Here is a 22483-nt window from a genome sequence, read left to right as displayed (position 1 = left end):
AGACTGGCGGAGAAGTGCAAAGACAGTCGGAGAATTGTGGAGAGTACCGGTGAATGGCAAAGAGGGGCGGAGAAGGGCAAAGACGGGGGGAGAAGAGCAAAGACGGGGGGAGAAGAGCAAAGACGGGGGGAGAAGAGCAAAGACGGGGGGAGAAGAGCAAAGACGGGGGGAGAAGAGCAAAGACGGGGGGAGAAGAGCAAAGACGGGGGGAGAAGAGCAAAGACGGGGGGAGAAGAGCAAAGACGGGGGGAGAAGAGCAAAGACGTGCGGAGAAGGGCAAAGATGGGTGGACAAGAACAAAGACGTGGGGAGAAGGGCAAACACGGACAGAGAAGGGCAAAGAGGTTTAGACAAGGGCAAAGACAGTCTGAGAAATCCTGAGAGTACTGGAGAAGTGCAAAGACTGGCGGAGAAGGGCAAAGACAGATGGAGTAGAGCAAAGACGGGCGGAGAAGTGTGGAGAGTACCGGAGAAGGGCAAAGACTGGCAGACAAGTGCAAAGAAAGGTTGAGAAGGAAAAAGACGGGCGGGGAAGGGCAAAGACGGGCGGGGAAGGGCAAAGACGGGCGGGGAAGGGCAAAGACGGGCGGGGAAGGGCAAAGACGGGCGGGGAAGGGCAAAGACGGGCGGGGAAGGGCAAAGACGGGCGGGGAAGGGCAAAGACGGGCGGGGAAGGGCAAAGACGGGCGGGGAAGGGCAAAGACGGGCGGGGAAGGGCAAAGACGGGCGGGGAAGGGCAAAGACGGGCGGGGAAGGGCAAAGACGGGCGGGGAAGGGCAAAGACGGGCGGGGAAGGGCAGAGAATCGCGAAAATGGACGGAGAATTACGGAGAGTACTGGAGAAGGGCAAAGACGGGCAGACAAAGGGAAAGATGGGCGGACAATTACAAAGGCGGGCGGACAACAGCAAAGATGTGCGGACAAGGGCAAGGACGGGCCGAGAAGGGCAAGGACGGGCCGAGAAGGGCAAGGACGGGCCGAGAAGGGCAAGGACGGGCCGAGAAGGGCAAGGACGGGCCGAGAAGGGCAAAGAAAGGTGGACAATTGCCAAGACGGGTGCTAAGTTATAAGACCGGCGGACAACAGCTAAGAAGGGCTGACAAGTGAAAAGACAGGCGGAGAAGGGCAAAGACGGGTGGAGAATTGCGGAGAGTACCGGAGAATGGCAAAGATGTGTGGAGAAAGGCAAAGTCGGTCAGAGAAAGGCAAAGGAGTGCTGTGAGTGGCAAAGACGGGCGGAGAAGGGCAAAGACGGGCGGAGAAGGGCAAAGACGGGCGGAGAAGGGCAAAGACGGGCGGAGAAGGGCAAAGACGGGCGGAGAAGGGCAAAGACGGGCGGAGAAGGGCAAAGACGGGCGGAGAAGGGCAAAGACGGGCGGAGAAGGGCAAAGACGGGCGGAGAAGGGCAAAGACGGGCGGAGAAGGGCAAAGACGGGCGGAGAAGGGCAAAGACGGGCGGAGAAGGGCAAAGACGGGCGGAGAAGGGCAAAGACGGGCGGAGAATTGTGGAGAGCATTGGAGAAGGGCAAAGATGGGCGGAGAATGGCAAAGTCGGGTAAAGAAAGGCAGACGACACAGACGACACAGATAAATGACAATGAGGTCAAAATAGAAACAGAAGAAACGTTGACGACACATACAACAAGACATTATAAATGAAAATGATGTGACAATATACACAGACGACACAAACGACACAGACAAAACAGACAACAAAGATGACACAGGCATTATTTATGACAATGTCACATTAGACACTGCTGACGCAGAAGACACAGACGACAAAGACATTATAAATTACAATGATGTCACAATAGACACAGAAAACACAGATGACACAGACTACACAGATGACACAGACATTATAAATGTCAATGACGTCACAATTGACACAGGCAACACAGATATTATAAATTAAAATGATGTCACAAAAGAAACTGAAGACACAGACATTATAAATGACAATGTCACAATAGACACAGACGACACAGACTACATAGACGACACATAGGACACAGACGACAAAGACATGATAAAGACAATGATGTCACAATAGAAACAGACGATAGACATTATAAATGACAATGATGTCAAAATAGTCACTGATGACAATACACAGACAAAGACAATATAAATGACAATGATGTCACAATAGACAAAGATGACAGAATACACAGACGACAGAGACATAATTTATGACAAAGATTTCACAACAGGAACTAACGACACAGAAGACACAGACATTACATATGAAAACGATGTCACAATAGACACAGACGAGAGACGAAACAGATGACACAGACGACAAAGACATTATAAATTACAATGATGTCAAAATAGACAGAGACGAAAGAGATGACAGAGACGACACAGACATTACAAATGGTAATGATGTAACAATAGACACAGACAAAAAAAATTTATAAATGACAATTATGTCACAATAGACACAGACGATACAGTCTTTATAAATCACAATGGTGTCAGAATAGACACAGACATTATATATGACAATAATGTCACAATAGATACAGACGACACAGATGGCACATACATTATAAATGACAATGATGTCAAGATAGACACAGACGACAGAAAACACAGACATTATAAATGAAAATTACGTCACTATAGACACAGACATTATAAACTACATGATGTCATAATAGACAGAGATGACACAGACTACACAGATATTATAAATGACAATGATGGCACAAAAGACACAGACGACACAGACATTATAAAGGACAACGGTGCCAAAATAGGCACAGACGTCACTGACTACACAGACACTAAAATTGACAATTAAGTCACAATAGCCACAGATGACACAGACGACACAGATATGATAAATGACAATTTTTTAACAATGAAACAGAAGACATAGACATTATACATGACAATGATATCACAACAGACATAGATGACACAGAGATTATAAATGCAAATGAATTCAAAGTAGACACAGACGACACAGAAATTATAATTGACACTGCTGTCACCATAGACACAGATGACACAGACGACACAGAAAATACAAATTGAAATGCTGTCAAAATAGACACCGACGACACAGACACGGAAGTCACAGACATTATAAATGACAATGACGTCACAATAGACACAGACGACACAGACATCATATATGACAACGATGCTCATTGCATCTTGAAAGACAAAAAATAAAACCAAAACAAAATTACTAGCTGGCGTTTGTAGGTAATGTAGGTACAAGTCATTTCTAACTGTTGACTCGGCAGCCAACCCACCTGGCTATGGGAATCTACCCCCAGTTTAATTGTCACCCCTTGCTGCCAGACCCGATGCCTCTGCACCTGTAGAACTCAACATACAATAACTTACCCCCAGACTCGATAGTAACTAAACAATTCCACACACTGTTTTGATTCAGGAATGCCAACCCTTCTTCACACAACAGCCAGGCAGAAAAAAAAAAAGATAAAATCAAATCTTAACAACCATACACACCAGATTTATTGCCCCAAGAATTTAAACTGCTCTACCGACACTCCAACGTTATATCTGAGATGGCTTTGGTCATTCCCTCTGTGGCTGCATAACCGACCAAAAATGATTCTCCTCACCCCATGTATCTATGGCTACTTGCTCTGGAATGCACCGTATCACCTCGCCCTTCAAAGCCTAACTAGACGGGTATATCTAAAGATAGAATTTCACTGCTGTTCTTCTGCTAACTACCGTTTCTTTAGCTCAGGCAGAGCAGCTCCAGCCAGATTCAAACTTGCACAGACTGACTCTGCACAGAAAACCAATGACAGGATGCAGAAACAAAAAGGAAACTTGGTAAGAATGACTCTCAAAAGAGGGCTGGCATTGGGCAACAAGATGTAGGGAGCTGCAAGAAAGATTATGTCAGCCCTTGAAAAATGGAAGACTATGGCCCCTTTAAGAGCCACAGCCACAACTAGAAGGATGCAAGGGTGAGCCCTTCTTAAAGACCTCAAAACAGAGTATGTATGGAGGAAGTGCCAGAACAGGGATTTAAGAAAATGGAACAATAAGGGCTGAGGATACTAATGTGTCCTGCGATGCCTACACAATAGGCAACTGACCAGAAATTTCCAAAATACAAGACCTATCTGTACATGAAGATCACAATGCAAGAAAAGCAGCGCCTGATCAGCACCTTACTAAGAACAGACATCCAAGAGTCTAGAGATGACACGTGGACCAAATGCAAAGATGACATCAAGACCTGCAGAAGATTTAAGACACAGCAGAGTCTACACAGTCTAAACAACAAGACAGATATAGGCTGGAACTGCCCTGCCTGGTACACGCTAGCTTGAGGCTGAAAATTAAACCCCTCTCCAAACGTGTAACAAGGTGCACTCTTCCTGCACAACCCTCTACCCTAGGCTAAATCCCTTCCCTGCCATTCTCAACATTCTGCCCTCTTCCAGGACCAAAACCACAGCCCCCTTAACTTTCTGAGGACCGAGGGCCTGAAGATATCCTTGGCAGAAAAAACCCAAACTGCATCAACTAACTGGAAAAATCCTGCACTCTCACATTGTCCTGGACTATAATCTGCAAAAAAAAAAAAAACAAACATACAGAAAACACAGTGCCAAGTCATCACACTGCTCACTGCCAACATCTTGTACTACACCCACTGCAAAACTGCCAAGGCATTCTGCTCACCTATTTGATGACAACTCAAACATTGGATGTTGCAGTCATCATCACCTGGGGCACTTCAGGTAGACAGACAGAAAATTTACTATTGTGCTTCTGAGAAATCAGTCCCGTGCTCCATCTCTCTACTCCCCTGTTCACCTCAACTGCTCTTTGCATTCTAAAAGCGGACCACACAGCATCTACAAAACCAAAGGCCAATGCTCAATGGAGTTGCTGCGTACTACGGGGCTCTAACACACCTGTTTGAACAACAACCTCCTCACCTCTCAGATCACACATCAGCAAGAAGCTTCACCCCCCTGAGGCTGCATTTGGCACCTGCCACAGAAAAAGCATGCTTTTGTACTACACTAAAGCACAGGCTGCCCCAAGCAACACCTATCTCCCACTGCATTACCTTGACTGCTCAGATGCCCGGCTTGCCTCATCTTCTGTGGTTGTGTTGAGGCTTGAGCTCCACCTGGAATATACAAACAGCAAGGATGATTATAACTTCATTGAAGAAAACCAACACACGGTAACTGATCATACAGCCACGGTTACATTTCCCTACCAACACCACAGCCAACTCACCTCACTATGGCACACTAACTGCAGACAACTCCATCCGTGCCCCTCGGCACACAGGTCAGCCCGCTACGTCTGAAAAACACAACAGCAAAGAAGTCACCCTGACGCTCAGCAATGCCCTAAGAATTCCAAGACTCTACTGCACATTACAGCCAAGCAAAGCTAGTCCACAACCAAACCCAAACATTAATAGCCGCTCCCTTGACATACAAACCCCTTCGTTACCGCTCCACTGGCTGCTCCCATGCAGTTTTGGTCACCCCCTCTGTGGCTCCAGAGACAAGCAGAAACTACCCTCCTCACCCGCCACACCTAGGGCTGCTAGTTCTGCAAATAAGGGATGCCCCTAGACCGCAATGTCTAGGCACGTCAAAACGTTAAGCACACAATCGGGCCACTATACCCCTGCTGATGCTTATCGCCTCCTCTACGCACCTGGCAGAGCAGCTCCAACCAGACACAAATACACACAGAACACCAATACACAAGACCGACGTCAGGAACCTGGAACAAAAGAAAAGTCGTGGCAACAAGGAGGACTCCTGGACCACGCATGCCAATGGGCAAGGCAATGGACAGGGCTCCAAGGAACAACTTTCGGTAGCCCTGGAAAAGCGAAGAACCGTGCATGGTTCCAAAGAGATGGTGCCACAACTGGCAAGATGAACGGGCAAGAAGCCCCTTTTAAAGACCTAAAGATGCAGAGGATGGATGGAACAAGTCCCAGAACAGGGATCCAGCAAAACAGAAGACTAACTATCCCGCATGGCGAGGCAGGCTGTAAGGCTGCAGCAGAAGACAACTGACCAGATGCTTCCAAAACACAAGAGCGATCCACACTTTAGAAATGTGAAGAAAGAAAAGCAGTGCTCCGTTGACACTGCCTTGATCAGTACAAGCACTTGGGACCCTAGACATGGCGCCCAAGGCATGCCTGCGATGCCCTGAGCACAAAAGATGACATCAAGACCTGCAGAAAATTTCAGACATGGCACGGTGACTACACAAACTAGACAACAACACATACAGGCTGGAACTGCCCTGCCCATACAGGGTTTGGGCTGAGAAGTAGACCCCTCTGCCTTCACCTGCCCAAAGAGGACTCTCCCTGCACGGCCTAGGCTACCTTCCAAACACCTCCCTGCTAGCCCCATCCCACCTCCCGCTTCCCAACTCCGGTCTCTCAATTTAGCTTTCAGAGGGCCACGAATGAAGCTGTCCTTGGACAAAGCAGCTCAAATCACATCAGCTAACAGAAATAATCCTGCAGTCACTGCGTTCCTCTTCAGCATCTGCAAGAAAAATTAACAGAAAAACACAGTGCCAAAACACGAGACCAATCCAGGCTTTAGGAACACAATGCAAGAAAAGCAGTGCCCAGTCGACAGTGCATTGATGAGTACGAGCATTCAGGACCCTAGATATGGTGCTCGAGGCATGTCCGGCATGCTGTAAAGGATCCCTTATTACAACGGGATGTGGCCAAAACCAGGAGGATGTACGTGAAAGGATCACCTTTTAAATGACTAAAGGCACAAGATGCATGGAAGAAGTCTCAGGTCAACAGGGATCCCTGAAAACATATGACTAACTATTGTGGCCGCCAACACAGGCTGCAAGGCCATGGGAAAAGATGGCTGACTAGAAACTTTGAAAACATGAAGCCAATCCACACTTAGGTTATGATGCAAGAAGAACAGTGCCTAATTGGTATTGTACCCATGAGTACAGGCATTCAAGACCCTCGAGATGCTGCTCAAGTCATACGCTGCATTCCTTTAAAGCAAAGTGGACATCAAGGCTTAAGAAACGTAAAAGAGAAACAGAATATAAAGCACACGGCACAGACAAGCTGGAACGGCCCTGCCTGGAACATGCTAGCTTTGGGCTGAGAAGTAACACCCTCCAGCTCTCCCTGCACAAAGGGGACACTTCCCGCACAGCCCTCTCCCCTAGGCTACTTTTAAAACTCCTCCCTGCTATCCCCAGCCTTCTCCCCTCTGTCATACACCACCCCTGCCCCCGTCCCTCAACTTAGCTTTCAGACCACCAGGAGGCTTCCTCAGCAGAAAAAAAACTCCAAGAGCATCAGCTTCCTGGAATGATCCTACAGTTGCCAGGATCCACTTTGCAATCTACAAGAAAACTAAAATAGCCCCAACAGCCAGCATTGCACTGATCAATGTCAGCACCTTACATGACAACTTGCTCTGCCTAACTGCCATGTCCTTCCACTCACTTGCTCCACAGCAGTTCTAATGTCAGATGCTGCAGCTGTTATCACTCAGGGTAATTAAATTCAGAGAATTACTCTCACACCTGTGAGAAGTCTGCCCCATGCTCCTTCTCCCTACTACCCAGCTTATCTCAAATGCTCTTCCCATTCCCAAGGTGGCCCACACAGTGCCTGCAAAACCAAAAGTAAATACTATGTTGCCAAAGAACACTTTGCTCTTCTAGACATACTCAACTTCCTCCTCACTATCAGCCCCATAATGATGAGAATAAGCCTGACTGCCTCACCAGCACCCCAAAATTCTCTGCTATCTGCTTACCTCTCCTCCTCACCACTTAAGTTGTAGGACCAGTAGTGGTGATACCCAGGACAAAAGAAAGATGAGCCACGGAAATCCACATTTTAGGAAGGAACCAAACTTTAGTCGTAGGAGTGAACAAGAAGAACTTGAAAAAAATATTCTTATCAAAACCCAGTAAAGATTATTAACACAGAAGACCTAAAAACACAGGACACTCACCACACAGCAATGGAGACTGGAATTACAGAGGCAGTCAGCCAATGAAAAACTCGCAACAGTGGGATTGACTACTCTAAGACCTAAATTGGAAACTCAATGACCGTAAAAAAACACAATGGATTAACAGGGACAAGGTAACAACTGCTGTAAGCAATAAAAGAGCAAACCTCACTGGTAAGTTCAGGAAAAATCCAAAACTCTACTAAATAAGGGAGGCTTGTGTGCCCACAGACCAGATGAAGAAGAGTTGCTCAGCTGCTAACTGTTACGAGCCAAAACAATATCCAATCTCTTCCCTGAGAAATTAAAGGGAAACAAGCGGCAGAATCCTGCACTGTAGATAGGCAGAGAGTCCATACCTTTAAGTAGCAAGGTCTCTGATATTCATAGGATCACCAGGTTGGAAAAGACCCATTGGATCATTGAGTCCAACTATTCTTATCAATCACTAAACAATGTCCCTCACCATCTCATCCACCCATCCTTTAAACACCTCCAGGGAAGGTGACTCTACCACCTCCTCGGGCAGCCTTTGCCCATCCCCAATAACCCTTTCAGTGAAATATTTTTTCCTGATGTACAGCCTGAAGCTTCCTTGGCAGAGCTTAAGGCTATTCCCTCTTGTCCTGTCCCCTGTCCCTTGGGAGAGGTGACCAGCTCCCTCCTCTCCACAACCTCCTTTCAGGTAGTTGCAGAGAGCAATGAGGTCTCCCCTCACCCTCTTCTTCTCCAGGCTAAACACCCCCAGCTCTCTCAGCCACGCCTCATAAGGCTTGTTCACCAGCCCCTTCACCAGCTACATTACTCTTCTCTGGACATTCAGATGGATGGAGACAGGATGCACGCAAAGAAGTTAGTTGAGGAACACAATAAGTAAAAGGTATAAGGGAGCAGAGATCTCCAAGCCCTAGAGATGACATTTCTTAGGGTAACTAATAATTTTCAACTTGTGTCTCAACCTCATCATTACCTCATTGGCTACAGAGAGACTAGAACAACAGACACCTGAACGGCACTTGCATCTGACCACCAAACTGACCCAAGAAAGACTGATGAACCCATCTCCCTTTCCCCAAACCATTAAAGCCCTTTTCTACCCCTGAAGTATCAGAGAAGGAACCCGGCTCCTTCTTTACAGGACCTGCCCTATATTTTAACCCCCCTGACACTTCTGTGTTGCTATTCCCTGGGAGCTGTGCTCCTGAGCCCTTCCCAGGGCTCCCCTGGCCCCTTCTATCTTCCACCAACCCACAGACTCTACTTCCTACCCTAGGCCAACAAACTTCATTCCAGATTATTATCACCCACAAGGTGCCCATTACAAACTGCAGAGCCCCTAGGACCAATACATCACGCCACACAGAATGAGGAACAACAACTAATCATCCCATAACCAAAAACTCGAGACAAAGCACCCAGAAAAAAATACAAAGAAGGATACCAAAAACATCTTGCCCCCTCCAACACCCAATCAAAAATTACTGACAAAAAAGCCCCATAGTTACACCTGTATGTGCTGCTTCGCCTGGACTCTTCCAAAGCTCATACCTCCAACAGACACCTCTGCTTCTTTAGAAGAACAAAAAGAAAATAAAAACTAAAAAAGCCAAAAACCACCACTTACCCAACTAGCTTAATCTGCCTAAAAGCTACAATGAATGGAAACAGCAGCAAAACTCTAATCTCAAGGATAAACCACAACCTAAATGACCTCCAGAGGCAAGGCCTGTGGCTTATATACCCCCTGGGCCTTCCCGCCCACCACCTGTGACTGGGGTGTGGTGAAGCCCTCACAGGTATAAATAGTGCCTGAGGAGCAGCTGTGTTTTATTAACTCTGCCTTGCATTCTCAGCTAGAACAACCCTACTACATGTCTGAAAGTATCCTTACAAGAAATAACAGTATGCGTGCTCTCACTGCAATATTGCTAGTTGTGACAGTGATGGGACTAGGTAACGAACATTTTAGAGCTGGACTTTTTGGTTCCTTTCATTTATCGTGCTGCTACAATTCCTGTTCCCAGGTATCCCTATACCCCTACTCTTTAATTTTTCTGTGCTCTTTTCTCTCTTTTTTTTTCCCCCCCTAGTCTTCAGTATCTGTTCTCTGCCTATACTATTTTTTTCCTTTTCCATCTTTATCCCAATCTGCGTTCCTCATTCTGTTCCCCCACAATTTCACTGGCTTGATCCTTGTAGCTTGTTCTTTCTCTGCACCTGCAAATGCCTTGCTTTTCTTTCTCTTTCTTTCTTTCTCTATTCCTTTGTATTGCTTACTGTTGCTGTTCCAGCTTTTCCATTCACTCTGAATCTTGACACTCCCCTTTACTTCTCTTGCTGTTTCTGAATTTTTGTGCTAGTCCCTGCTCTTTTTTATAATCCTCTGTCTGTAGGGCTCCTAGTTCCTCTCAAACAAGTCAGCTCTTTTTTATGTACACACATGGCCTTATAAGAAATGGCTCAGAGAGCTGGGGTTGTTTAACCTGGAGAAGTGGAGGCTGAGGGGAGACCTCATTGCTCTCTACAACTACAAGGTCTACAAAGAGGGTCGAACAAGGGAAATGAAGGGCAAAGAAGGTGGGAGAAGGGCAAAGAAGGTGGGAGAAGGGCAAAGAAGGTGGGAGAAGGGCAAAGAAGGTGGGAGAAGGGCAAAGAAGGTGGGAGAAGGGCAAAGAAGGTGGGAGAAGGGCAAAGAAGGTGGGAGAAGGGCAAAGAAGGTGGGAGAAGGTTGGAGAAGTTCAAAGAAGTTCGAAGAATATCGGAGAAGGTCAGAGAAGTTAAGAGTAGGTCAGAGAAGGTCGGATTAGGTCGGAGAAGGTCAGAAAATGTCAAAGAAGGTTGGAGAAGTTCAAAGAAGGTCGGAAAAGGTCAAAGGTGGTTGGAGAATTTCAAAGAAGTTCGTAGAATTTCAGAGAAGGTCAAAGAAGGTCAGAGAATTTCGGAGAAGGTCAAAGAAGCTCAGAGAAGGTCAAAGAAGGTTGGAGAAAGATAAAGAAGGTTGGAGAAGATTGGAGAAGGTCGAAGAAGGTAAAAGATGGTCGGAGAAGGTCAAAGAAATTTGAAGAAGGTTGGAGAATTTCGGAGAAGTTAGGAGAAGGTCAGATAAGGTCAAAAAAGCATGGAGAAGGTCGGAGAAAGTAAAAGAAGCTTGGAGAAGGTCGCAGAAGGTCAAAGAAGCTTGGAGAAGGCCTAAGAAGGTTGGAGAAAGATAAAGACAGTTGGAGAAGTTCAGAGAAGGTCGGAGAAGGTCAGAGTAGTTCGGAGAAGTTCAAAGGTGGTCGGAGAAGGTCAAAGAGGGTCGGAGAAAGATAAAGAAGCTCGGAAAAGGTCGGAGAAGCTCGGAGAAGGTCAAAGAAGGTTGGAGAAAGATAAAGACGGTTGGAGAAAATGGGAGAAGGTCGGAAAATGTCAAAGAAGGTCGGAAAGGTCAGACAAGGTCGGAGAAGGTGGGAGAAGGTCGGAGAAGGTCAGATAAGTTAAAAGAAGGTCAGAGAAGATCAGAGAGGATCGGAGAAGGTCAAAGAAGGTCAGAGAGGATCGGAGAAGGTCGGAGAAGGTCAAAGAAGGTCAGAGAGGATCGGAGAAGGTCGGAGAAGGTCAGAGAGTGTCGGAGAAGGTCAGAGAGGGTCGGAGAAGGTCGCAGAAGGACAAAGGATTAGGAGAAGTTTGGGGAAGGTCAAAGAAGCCAGGAGAAAGTCAAAGAAAGTTGGAGAAGTATAAAGAGGGTCAGAGAAGATCAGAGAAGTTCAGAGAAGGTCAAAGATGGTCAGGGAAGTCAGAGCGTGTCTACAGCGACCTCATTGTCGTTTAGAAAGTCTGTGTCGCCTGTGTCTACAGCAACCTCATTGTCGTTTAGAAAGTCTGTGTTGCCTGTGTCTATAGCGACCTCACTGTCGTCTGGGTCGTCTGTGTCTATAGTGACCTCACTGACATTTAGAAAGTCTGTGTCATCTGTGTCTATAGTGACCTCATTGATGTTTAGAAAGTCTGTGTCGTCTGTGTTCACAGCGACCTCATTGAGGTTTAGAAAGTCTGTGTCGCCTGTGTCTACAGCGACCTCATTGAGGTTTAGAAAGTCTGTGTCGCCTGTGTCTACAGCGACCTCACTGTCGTTTAGAAAGTCTGTGTCGTCTGTGTCGTCTGTGTCGTCTGTGTCTATAGCGACCTCATTGAGGTTTAGAAAGTCTGGGTCGTCTGTGTCTATAACGATCTCATTGAGGTTTAGAAAGTCTGGGTCGTCTGTGTCTACAGCGACCTCATTGAGGTTTAGAAAGTCTGGGTCGTCTGTGTCTACAGCGACCTCATTGAGGTTTAGAAAGTCTGGGTCGTCTGTGTCTATAGCGACCTCATTGAGGTTTAGAAAGTCTGGGTCGTCTGTGTCTATAGCGACCTCATTGAGGTTTAGAAAGTCTGTGTCATCTGTGTCTATAGCAACCTCATTGAGGTTTAGAAAGTCTGTGTCGTCTGTGTCTACAGCGACCTCATTGAGCAATTCAGAGAAGGTCGGAGAGGGTCGGAGAAGGTCGGAGAAGGTCGGAGAAGGTCGGAGAGGGTCGGAGAAGGTCAGAGAGGGTCGGAGAAGTTAGGAGAAGTTCGCAGAAGGACAAAGGATTATGAGAAGTTTGGAGAAGGTCAAAGAAGCCAGAAGAAGGTCAAAGAAAGTTGGAGAAGTATAAAGAGGGTCAGAGAACATCAGAGAAGTTCAGAGAAGGTCAAAGATGGTCGGGGAAGTCAGAGCGTGTCTACAGCGACCTCATTGTCGTTTAGAAAGTCTGTCGCCTGTGTCTACAGCGACCTCATTGTAGTTTAGAAAGTCTGTGACGTCTGTGTTCACAGCGACCTCACTGAGGTTTAGAAAGTCTGTGTCGCCTGTGTCTACAGCGACCTCACTGTCGTTTAGAAATTCTGTGTTGTCTGTGTCTACAGCGACCTCATTGAGGTTTAGAAAGTCTATGTCGTCTGTGTCATCATTGTCTATAGCGACCTCACTGAAGTTTAGAAAGTCTGTGTCGTCACTGTCTATAAAGACCTCATTGATATTTAGAACGTCTGTGTCGTCATTAAATTTAGTGACCTCATTGAGGTTTAGAAAGTCTGTGTCGTCTGTGTCTATAGCGACCTCATTGAGGTTTAGAAAGTCTGTGTCATCTGTGTCTACAGCGACCTCATTGAGCAATTCGGAGAAGGTCAGAGAAGGTCGAAGAAGGTCAGAGAAGATGGAAGAAGGTCAAGGAAGGTCGGAGAAGGTCAAGGAAGGTCGGAGAAGGTCAAGGAAGGTCGGAGAAGGTCAAGGAAGGTCGGAGAAGGTCGGAAAATATCAAAGAGGTTCAGAGAAGGTCAAAGAAGTTTGGAGAAAATCAAAGAAGTTCTAAGAAGGTCAGAGAAAGAAGGAGATATTTGGAGAAAGTCAAAGAATATCGGAAAAGATCAGAGAAGTTTGGAGAAGGTCAAAGAACATCAGAGAAGATCCAAGAAGGTCAAAGAATGTCAGAGAAGGTAAAAGAAGGTCGGAAAATGTCAAAGAAGTCGGAGAAGTTCAGAGAAGGTCGGAGAAGTTCGTAGAAGGACAGAGAAGGTCGGAGAAGGCAAAGGAAGTTCAGTGAAGGCTGTAGAATTCAGAGAAGTTCGAAATAGATCAGATAATTTTGGAGAAGTTCAGAGAAAGTCAAAGAAGGTGGGAGAAGGGCAAAGACTGGTGGAGAAGGGCGGAGAATATCAGAGAAGGGCAAGGACGGGCGAAGAAGGGCAAAGACAGGCAGAGAATTGTTGAGAATATACGAGAAGTGCAAAGATGGGCGGAGAAGGGCAATAATGGGTGGAGAAGGGTAACCATGGGCAGAGAAGGTCAAAAACAGGTGGAGAAGGGTGGAGAATATTGGAGAAGTGCAAAGAAGGGCAAAGACGAGCAGAGAAGGGCAAAGACGGGCGGAGAGGGACGGAGAATATTGGAGAAGTTCAAAGAAGGGTAAAGATGGGAGGAGAAGGACAAAGACGGGCTGAGAAGAGCAAAGATGGTAGGAGAAGGACGGAGAATATCGGAGAAGGGCAAAGATGGGCGGAGAAGGGCAAAGGGGCGGAGAAGGGCAGAGATTATCGGAGAATTTCAAAGGAGGCAAAGAGGAGCGGAGAAGGGCAAAGAGGGGCGAAGAAGTGCAAAGATAAGCGGAGAAGGGTAGAGAATATCAGAGAAGTGCAAAGATGTGAAAAGACGTACAGAGAAGGGATAAGACGTGCAGAGAAGGGTGGAAAATAATGGAGAAATGCAAAGATGGGCAAAGAGTTTAGGAGAAGGGCAAAGATGGGCGGAGAAGTGTGTACAATATTGGAGAAGTTCAAAGAAAAGCAGAGACGGGCGGAGAAGGGCGGAGACGGTCGGAGAAGGGCAAAGACTGGCAAAGAAGTGTGGAGAAGGGCAAAGTTGGGCAGAGAAGTTAAGAAAAGGGCAAAGAAGGGCAAAGACGGGTGGAGAAGGGAGGAGAACATCGGACAAGTGCAAAGAAGGGCAAAGACGGGCGGAGAAGGGCAAAGATGGGCGGATAATATCGGAGAAGTGCAAAGCAGTGCCAAGATGGGAGGAAAAGGGGAAAGGCGGGCTGAGAAGGGCAAAGATGGGAGGAGAAGGACGGAGAATATCAAAGAAGGGCAAGGACGGGCGGAGAAGGGCAAGGACGGGCGGAGAAGGGCAGAGAATATCGGAGAAGTGCAAAGATGGGCAAAGACGGGCGGAGAAGGGCAAAGACGGGCGGAGAAGGGCAAAGACGGGCGGAGAAGGGCAAAGACGGGCGGAGAAGGGCAAAGAAGGTCAAATAAGTACGGAGTAGGTCGGAGAAGGTCAGAGAAGTTCAAAGAATGTTGGAGAAGGTTGCAGAAGGATAGAGAAGCTCAAGGAAATTCAGAGAATTTCAAAAGTTGTTGAAGAAGTTTGGAGAAGGTCGGAGAAGATCAAGGAAGGTCAGAGAATTTCAAAGGCATTCGGAGAAAGTCGGAGGAGTTCATAGAAGGTTGGAGAATGTCAAAGAATTTTGGAGAAGGTCAAAGAAGTTCAGAGGAAGTCCAAGAAGGTCAGAGAAGTTCGGAGAAGTTCAAAGAAGGTCTGACAAGGTCAAAGAAGGTCAGAGAAGATGAAAGAAATTCGCAGAAAGCGGTAGGAAGTCAAAGAAGTTCAGAGAATATCAAAGAAGGTCGGAGAAGGTCGGAGAAATTTGTAGAAGATCAAAGAACATCGGAAAAGTTCAGAGAAGTTTGGAGAAGGTCAAAGAACATCAGAGAAGATCCGAGAAGGTCAAAGAATGTCGGAGAAGGTAAAAGAAGTTTGGAAAATGTCAAAGAAGTTCAGAGAATGTCAAAAAAGCTGGAGAAGTTCGAAGACGGTCGGAGAAGTTCGTAGAAGGACAGAGAAGGTCGGAGAAGGCAAAGGAAGTTAAGAGAAGGCTGTAGAATTCAGAGAAGTTCAAAAAAGATCAGAAAATTTCAGAGAAGTTCAGAGAAAGTCAAAGAAGGTGGGAGCAGGGCAAAAATGAGAGGAGAAGGGCAAAGGGGTGCGGAGAAGGGCAAAGAGGTGCGGAGAAGGGCAAAGACGGGTGGAGAAGGGCGGAGAATATCAGAGAAGTGCAAAGATGTGCAAAGACGGGCAGAGAAAGGCAAAGATGGGCTGAGAAGTGTGGAGAAAAACGGAGAAGGGCAAGAACAGGCGGAGAACAGCAAAAATGGGTGGAGAACGGCAAAGAAGGGTGAAGAAATGAGGAGAATACTGGAGAAGGGCAAAGAGGGGCGGAGAAGGGCAAAGAGGGGCGGAGAAGGGCAAAGGGGGGCGGAGAAGGGCAAAGAGGGGCGGAGAAGGGCAAAGGGGTCGGAGAAGGGCAAAGGGGTCGGAGAAGGGCAAAGAGGGGCGGAGAAGGGCAAAGAGGGGCGGAGAAGGGCAAAGAGGGGCGGAGAAGGGCAAAGAGGGGCGGAGAAGGGCAAAGAGGGGCGGAGAAGGGCAAAGAGGGGCGGAGAAGGGCAAAGAGGGGCGGAGAAGGGCAAAGACGGGCGGAGAAGGGCAAAGAGGGGCGGAGAAGGGCAAAGAGGGGCGGAGAAGGGCAAAGAGGGGCGGAGAAGGGCAAAGAGGGGCGGAGAAGGGCAAAGGGGGGCGGAGAAGGGCAAAGAGGGGCGGAGAAGGGCAAAGAGGGGCGGAGAAGGGCAAAGAGGGGCGGAGAAGGGCAAAGTGGGGCGGAGAAGGGCAAAGTGGGGCGGAGAAGGGCAAAGTGGGGCGGAGAAGGGCAAAGAGGGGCGGAGAAGGGCAAAGAGGGGCGGAGAAGGGCAAAGAGGGGCGGAGAAGGGCAAAGAGGGGCGGAGAAGGGCAAAGAAGGGCAGAGATTGGAAAAGACGGGCGGAGAAGTGTGGATAATATCGGAGAAGGGCAAGGACGGGCGGAGAAGGGCAAGGACGGGCGGAGAAGAGCAAGGACGGGCGGAGAAGGGAAAACATAAGGGGATAAGGGCAAAAACGGGCAGAGAACGGTGGAGAATATCAGAGAAGTGCAAAGATGGGCAAAGATTGGCGGAGAAGGGAGGAGAATATCGGAGAATTGCAGAGAATGGCAAAGACGGGCGGAGAATGGCAAAGACATGCGGAGAATGACAAAAACAGGGGGAGAAGGGCAAAGAGGGGCAGAGAAGAACAAAATGGGGCTAAGAAGGGCAAAGATGGGCTGAGAAGGGCAAAGACAGGTGGAGAAGTGCAGAGAATATCGGAGAAGTGCAAAGATGTGCAAAGACAAGGGGAGAAGGGCAAAGACGTGCAGAGAAGGGCAAAGATTGGCGGAGAAGAGCGGAAAAGATCAAAGAAGGGCAAAGATGTGCGGAGAAGGGTAATAACGGGCGGAGAAGGGCAGAGAATATTTGAGAAGTGGAAAGAGGGGTAAAGACGGGTGGAAAAAAACAAAGACGGTTGGAGAAGGGTAAAGAAGGGGGGAGAAGTGCAAAGACAGGAGGAGAAGGGTGGAGAATATCAGAGAAGTTGAAACATGGGCGGAGAAGGGCGAAGACGGGCGGAGAAGGGCGAAGACGGGCGGAGAAGGGCGAAGACGGGAGGAGAAGGGCAGAGAATATTGGAGAAGGGCAAAGATGGGCAAAGAAAAAGGTAGAAGGGTGAAGAAGTGTGGAGACTATCGGAGAAGAGGAAAGATGGAAAAAGACAGGTGAGAAGGGCAAAGATGGACGGAGAAGGGCAAAGTCGGGCAAAGAATTGTGGAGAATATAGGAGAAGGGCAAAGACGCCTGGAGAAGGGCAAAGACGCCTGGAGAAGGGCAGGGAATATTAGAGAAGGGCAAAGATAAGCAAAGAAAATGGTAGAAGGGCAAAGACGGGCGGAGAAGTGTGGAGAACATCGAAGAAGTGCAAAGAAGGGCAAGGACGGGCGGAGAAGGGCAAGGACGGGCGGAGAAGGGCAAAGACGGGCGGAGAAGGGCAAAGACGGGCGGAGAAGGGCAAAGACGGGCGGAGAAGGGCAAAGACGGGCGGAGAATGGTGGAGAATATTGGAGAAGTGCAAAGATGGGCAAGGACGGGCGGAGAAGGGCAAGGACGGGCGGAGAAGGGCAAGGACGGGCGGAGAAGGGCAAGGACGGGCGGAGAAGGGCAAAGAAAGGCGGACAATTGCCAAGACGGTCGGACAAAGGCAAAGACGGTTGCACAAGTGATAAGACGGACGGACAACGGCTAAGAAGGGCTGACAAGTGCAAAGATAGGCGGAGAAGGGCAAAGACGGTCGGACAAGGGCAAAAACATGCGGACAAGAACAAAGATGGGGGGAGAAGGGCAAAAACGAGCGGAGAAAAGCAAAGACGGGTGCAGAAGGGCAAAGATGGGCTCACAAATGAAAGACGGGCGGAAAAGGGCAAAGAAGTGCAGAGAGTGGCAAAGAAGGAAGGATAGTGGCAAGGAAGTGAGGAGAGTGGCAAAGGCGGGCGGACAAGGGCAAAGGCGGGCGGACAAGGGCAAAGGCGGGCGGAAAAGGGCATAGACGGGCGGACAAGGGCATAGACGGGCGGAGAGGGACAAAGACGGGCAGAGAAATGCACAGACGGGCGGAGAAGTGCAAACAAGTGCGGAGAATGCAAAGATGGGCAGAGAAGTGTAAAGACGAGCAATGACGTGTGGAGAAGCACAAAGTCAGTCAGAGAAGAGCGAAGACATGCGGAGAAGGGCAAAGACAGGCGGAGAAGGGCAAACAAGTGCGGAGACTGCAAGGACGGGCAGAGAAGTGCAAAGACGTGCCAAGAAGAGCAAAGAGAGGCACAGAAGGGCAAAGACGGGCTCACAAGTGCAAAGACGGGGGGAGAAGGACAAAGACGGGAGGAGAATGGCAAAGACGGGCGGAGAAGTGCAAAGACGGGAGGAGAAGTGCTGAGAACAACAGAGAAGGGCAAAGACGGGCGAAGAAGGACGGAGAATACCGAAGATTGGCACAGACAGACGGAGAAGGGCAAACATGGGCGGAGAAGGCAAATACGGGCAGACGAGGGAATAGATGGGCAAAGGAAGGCAAAGACGGGCGGAGAAGGGCAAAGACGGGCGGAGAAGGGCAAAGACGGGCAGAGAAAGGCAAAGACGGGCAGAGAAAGGCAAAGACGGGCAGAGAATTGTGGAGAGTACCAGTGAATGGCAAAGAGGGGCGGAGAAGAGCAAAGACGGGCGGAGAAGGGCAAAGACGGACGAAGAAGAGCCAAAAGGGGTGGAGAGGGGCAAAGACGGGCAAAAAAGCGCAAAGACAGTCGGAGAAGGGCAAAGACGGGCGGAGAGGAGTAAAGACAGGCGGACAATTGCAAAGGAAGGCGGACAAAGGCAAAGACGGGCGCACAAGTGCAAAGATGGGCAGAGAAGGGCAAAGACGGACGGACAAGGGCAAAAAGAGGCGGACAAGAACAAAGACGGGAGGAGAAGGGCAAAGACGGACAGAGAAGTGCAAAGACGGACAGAGAAGGGCAAAGAGGCTTAGACAAGAGCAAGGACAGTCAGAGAAAACCTGAGAATACCGGAGAAGTGCAAAGAGAGGCGGAGAAGGGCAAAGATGGGCGGAGAAGGGCAAAGATGGGCGGAGAAGGGCAAAGATGGGTGGAGAAGGGCAAAGATGGGCGGAGGATGGCAAAGACGGGCAGAGAAGATCAAAGACGGGTGCAGAAGTGAAAAGAAAGCGGACAATTGACAAGACGGTTGGACAAAGACAAAGATGGTTGCACAAGTGATAAGACAGGCGGACAACGGCTAAGAAGGGCTGACAAGTGCAAAGATAAGCGGAGAAGGGCAAAGACGGTCAGACAAGGGCAAAAACATGTGGACAAGAACAAAGATGGGGGGAGAAGGGCAAAGACGAGCGGAGAAGGGCAAACAAGTGCGGAGAATGCAAGAACCGGCAGAGAAGTGCAAAGACGTGCCAAGAAGAGCAAAGACGGGTGCAGAAGGGCAAAGAAGGGCTCACAAGTGAAAGACGGGCAGAAAAGGGCAAAGAAGTGCAGAGAGTGGCAAAGAAGTGCGGATAGTGGCAAGGAGGTGAGGAGAGTTGCAAAGACGTCTGGAGAGTGGCAAAGGCGGGCGGAGAAGGGGAAAGAAGGGCGGAGAAGTGGAAAACCGGGTGGAGAAGGGCAAAGACGGGAGGAGAAGGGAAAAGACAGGCGGACAAAGGCAAAGAAGGTTGCACAAGGGCAAAGACAGGCGGAGAAGAGCAAAGACGGTCGCAGAATTGCGGAGAGTACCGAAGAAGGGCAAAGACGGGCGGACAAGGGCAAAGACGGGCGGACAAGGGCAAAGACAAACGGACAAGTGCAAAGAATGTTGGAGAAGGACAAAGACGGGCAGAGAACGGCACAGACCGGGGGAGAAGGGCACAGTTGGGCAGAGAAGAGCAAACAAGTGCGGAGAATGCAAAGACGAGCAAAGACGGGCGGAGAAGCGCAAAGACGGGCGGAGAAGCGCAAAGACGGGCGGAGAAGCGCAAAGACGGGCGGAGAAGCGCAAAGACGGGCGGACAAGGGCAAAGAGGAGCGGACAAAGGCAAAGAGGAGCGGAGAAGGGCAAAGACGGGCGGAGAAGGGCAAATAGGGGTGGAGAAGGGCAAAGACGGGCGGGGAAGTGCATAGACAGTGGGACAAGTGCAAAGACGGGCGGAGATATGCAAAGATGGACGAAGAAATGCCAAGATGGGCGGAGAGGAGGAAAGACGGGCAAAAAAGCGCAAAGACGGGCAGAGAAGTGCAAAGACGGGCGGAGAATGACAAAGACGGGAGGAGAAGATCAAAGACGGGCGCAGAAGTGCAAAGAAAGGCGGACAATTGCCAAGATGGGCGGACAAAGGCAAAGACGGGTACACAAGTGATAAGACGGGCGGACAACATCTAAGAAGGGCTGACAAGGGCAAAGATAGGTGGAGAAGGGCAAAGAAGGGTGGAGAATTGCGGAGAGTACCGGAGAATGGCAAAGATGGGTGGAGAAAGGCAAAGTCGGTCAGAGAAAGGCAAAGAAGTGCTGAGAGTTGCAAAGACGGGCGGAGAAGGGCAAAGATAGGTGGAGAAGGGTAAAGACGGGCGGAGAAGGGCAAAGACAGGCTGACAAGGGCAAAGACGGGCGGAGAATTGTGGAGAGCATTGGAGAAGGACAAAGACGGGCGGAGAATGGCAAAGTCGGGCAAAGAAAGGCAGACAAGACAGACGACACAGATATTATAAATGACAATGATGTTCACAATATACACAGATGACACAGACGACACAGGCATTATAAATTACAAAGATGTCACAATACACACGGACGACAAAAAACGACACAGACATAAGTGACAATGATGTCACAATAGACAAAGACGACAAAGATGACACAGACATTATAAATGACAAAGATTACACAGACGACACAGACATTATAAATCAAAATGATGTCACAATATACACAGATGACACAGACGACACAGACATTAAAATGACAATGATGTCACAATTGACACAGACGTCACAGAGGATACAGAGCACACAGAAAACAGACGACACAGATATTGTAAATGACAATGATGTCCACAATATACAAAGATGACACAGGCGACACGGACATTATAAATGACAATCATGTCACAATAGACACAGATGACACAGACGACACAGGCATTATAAATTACAAAGATGTCACAATACACACAGACGACACAAACGACACAGACATTATAAATGACAATGATTACACAGACGACACAGACATTATAAATGACAATGATGTCACAACATACACAGATGTCACAGACTACACAGACATTGAAATGACAGTGATGTCACAAAAGCCACAGACGACAGAGACTATATAAATTAAAATTATGTCACAATAAACATAGACGACATAGACGACAAAGATATTATAAATGAAAATGATGTCACAAAACACAGACAAAACAGACTTTATAAATGAAAATGATTACACAGACAACACAGACAATATAAATGACAATGATGTCACATTAGACACAGATGACACAGATGACACAGTCATTACAAATGACAATGATGTCAAAATAGACACAGACGACAACGACTACACAGATTTATAAATGAAAATTATGTCACAATAGACACAGACGACATAGAAGACAGATATTATAAATGACAAAGATGTCACAATAGACACGGACGACACAGACATTAAAAATGAAAATGATGTCACAATACAAACAGACGATACAGACGACAGACATTATATATTACAGTGATGTCACAACAGACATACAAAAAAGACGACACAGACATTATAAATGACAATGATTTCACAATAGACAGAGACGACAGAGATATTTTAAATGACAACAATGTCACAATAGACAAAAACGACACATACGACTCAGACATTATAAATGACAATGATGTCACAATAGACACCGACGACACAGGCATTATAAGTGACAATGATGTCACAATAGACTCAGACGACACAGACATTATAAACGACATTGATGTCACAATAGACACAGGGGACACAGACGACACAGACATTATAAATGACAAAGATGTCACAATAGATGCAGATGACACAGATGACACAGACATTATAAATGACAATGATGTCACAATAGATGCAGATGACACAGATGACACTGACATTGTGAATGAAAATAATGTCACAATAGACGCAGATGCCACAGACGCCACAGACATAATAAATGACAATGATGTAAAAATAGAAACTGATGACAGACATTATAAATTAAAATGATGTCAAAATAGACACAGAAGACACAGACATTATAAATGACAATGATGTCACAATAGACAGAGACGACACATACGACACAGACATTATAATTGTCAATGATGTTACTATTGACACAGATGACAAAGACTTTATAAATAGCTATGATGTTACAATAGACACAGGCAAAACAGACATTATAAATGAAAATGATGTTACAGTTGACACAGACGACAAAGATGACACAGACTATATAAATGACAACGATAT

This window comes from Phaenicophaeus curvirostris, chromosome 30 (genome assembly GCF_032191515.1).
Source record: "Phaenicophaeus curvirostris isolate KB17595 chromosome 30, BPBGC_Pcur_1.0, whole genome shotgun sequence".
NCBI lineage: Eukaryota > Metazoa > Chordata > Aves > Cuculiformes > Cuculidae > Phaenicophaeus > Phaenicophaeus curvirostris.
This window is presented reverse-complemented; position numbering follows the sequence as displayed.